The following is a 2,350-nucleotide window of genomic DNA, read 5'->3' as shown; positions in this document are numbered from 1 at the left end:
GTTGCTACAGTATCCAGTTTGTAGCAGGCAACAGATTAGGGAGGAGTTGCTGGTAAGGAGTCGTTGGCTCTTTTTTTTTTTTTTTTTTTTTTTTTTTTTTTTTTTTAGAAAGAGTCTCGCTTTGTCACCCAGGCTGGAGTGCAGTGGCTGGATCTCAGCTCACTGCAAACTCGGTCTCCCAGGTTTATGCCATTCTCCTGCCTCAGCCTCCCGAGTAGCTGGGACTACAGACGCCCACCACCTTGCCCGGCTAGTTTTTTGTATTTTTTTAGTAGAGACGGGGTTTCACCGTGTTCACCAGGATGGTTTCGATCTCCTGACCTCGTGATCCGCCCGTCTCAGCCTCCCAAAGTGCTGGGATTACAGGCTTGAGCCACCGCGCCCGGCCGAGTCTTTGGCTCATAAAAGAAAACTAACTGACATGAATTCCAGCACCTGATTTTTGCACCTGCACTATGAACATTGTGTCTGGAGGAGTCAAGGTTGCTCTGGCAAGAGCTGAAGTATAAAGCGCAGTGAAATTGTGCTCCAGCATTGGCGTCTTGCTTGCGGAGCAGTGTACACCATACTACGTTTCTAGCAGGTTTGGGAGGAATATGCCATGTGTGTTCTGTGCAGTCTCAGGAGGAATCATAATAAGTGATTCCCAGTTGCCATTGGCCCCGAGTTAATGAGAGAATTGGAAGATAGAAGAAAAAAAAAGAGCTTATTCCCATCCTTTCTGGCCTTACCCAAAATGGCTTCTTTTATGGATGCAGTGGACAAAAGAGGAAGTGGCATCAGCTAAGCACAGAGGAAGAAATGGCATCAGCTAAGCACACAGCCCAAAATTCCATGATTCGTCCATGGACTTCCACCCACGTTTTGAGGGTTTCCGCCTCTGGTTGGCGGTGACTGGGCTTGCGGGGGAGGGTAATGATGTTAATGATATTTTAGGGCCAGTGCTTTTCTTAACCCTGAGCCTCTCTCAATACTCAGTTGTTCAATGTGTGGAAGTTAGAGAGGGTTAAGTTGGGCCTCTGGATTCCCCTAAAGAGATGCCACAATAATACCCCCCAGTGATTGTTTCAAATGATGTGTCTTGCTTTGTGTGATCAGCATTTAGTCACACTTGGATCTTAAACAGCCTTGAGAGCCAGTTGAAACTGCCAAATCTATGTGTATCATAGCACTGCAATTCACACGCAGACTTGGTGTTTGTTCTCCTTTCCTCATCTCTCATGATGAAAAAAAAAAAAACAAGGACTCAATTGTGTTCGCAGCCGCCGCGGCGCCGCCGTCGTTTTCTAACCGAGCTCCAGCCGAAGGAGAAGGGGGGTAAGTAAGGAGGTCTCTGTACCATGGCTCCTACAAAGCAGACTGCCCGCAAATGGACCGGTGGTAAAGCACCCAGGAAGCAACTGGCTACAAAAGCCGCTGGCAAGAGTGCGCCCTCTACTGGAGGGGGTGAAGAAACCTCATCGCTACAGGCCTGGTACTGTGGCGCTCCGTGAAATTAGACGTTATCAGAAGTCCACTGAACTTCTGATTGGCAAACTTCCCTTCCAGGGTCTGGTGCGAGAAATTGCTCAGGACTTTAAAACAGATCTGCGCTTCCAGAGCGCAGCTATGGGTGCTTTGCAGGAGGCAAGTGAGGCCTATCTGGTTGGCCTTTTTGAAGACACCAACCTGTGTGCTATCTATGCCAAAGGTATAACAATTATGCCAAAAGACATCCAGCTAGCACTCCCGCATACGTGGAGAACGTGCTTAAGAATCCACTATGATGGGAAACATTTCATTCCCCCCCCCAAAAAAAATTCTCTTCTTCCTGTTATTGGTAGTTCTGAACGTTAGATTTTTTTTTTCCATGGGGTCAAAAGGTACCTAAGTATATGATTGCGAGTGGAAAAATAGGGGACAGAAATCAGGTATTGGCAGTTTTTCCATTTTCATTTGTGTGTGAATTTTTAATATAAATGCAGAGGCGTAAAGCATTAATGCAAGTTAAAATGTTTCAGTGAACAAGTTTCAGCGGTTCAACTTTATAATAATTATAAATAAACCTGTTAAATTTTTCTGGACAATGCCAGCATTTGGATTTTTTTTAAAACAAGTAAATTTCTTATTGACGGCAACTAAATGGTGTTTGTAGCATTTTTATCATAGAGTCCATCCATTCACTATACTTTTCTAACTGAGTTGTCCTACATGCAAGTACATGTTTTTAATGTTGTCTGTCTTCTGTGCTGTTCCTGTAAGTTTGCTATTAAAATACATTAATCTATAAAAAAAAATTCAGCTATATAGTACAGAATGGCAACATCTCACTTTGTTGTAAATGCAAATCCATATTTCAGATATTTAATAA

General features: G+C 44.0%; 1 pseudogene across 1 annotated transcript; it reads left to right on the top strand.

The window, feature by feature from the left end:
• Positions 1–1,325: 1,325 nt before the first annotated feature.
• On the top strand, positions 1,326–2,066 carry LOC111533192 (annotated as a pseudogene). Its single transcript, XR_002728784.3, has one exon. The product of XR_002728784.3 is annotated as a histone H3.3-like (transcript).
• Positions 2,067–2,350: the final 284 nt, after the last annotated feature.

The sequence above is a fragment of the Piliocolobus tephrosceles genome, unplaced genomic scaffold, assembly GCF_002776525.5.
Source record: "Piliocolobus tephrosceles isolate RC106 unplaced genomic scaffold, ASM277652v3 unscaffolded_20852, whole genome shotgun sequence".
NCBI lineage: Eukaryota > Metazoa > Chordata > Mammalia > Primates > Cercopithecidae > Piliocolobus > Piliocolobus tephrosceles.
This window is presented reverse-complemented; position numbering and strand designations above follow the sequence as displayed.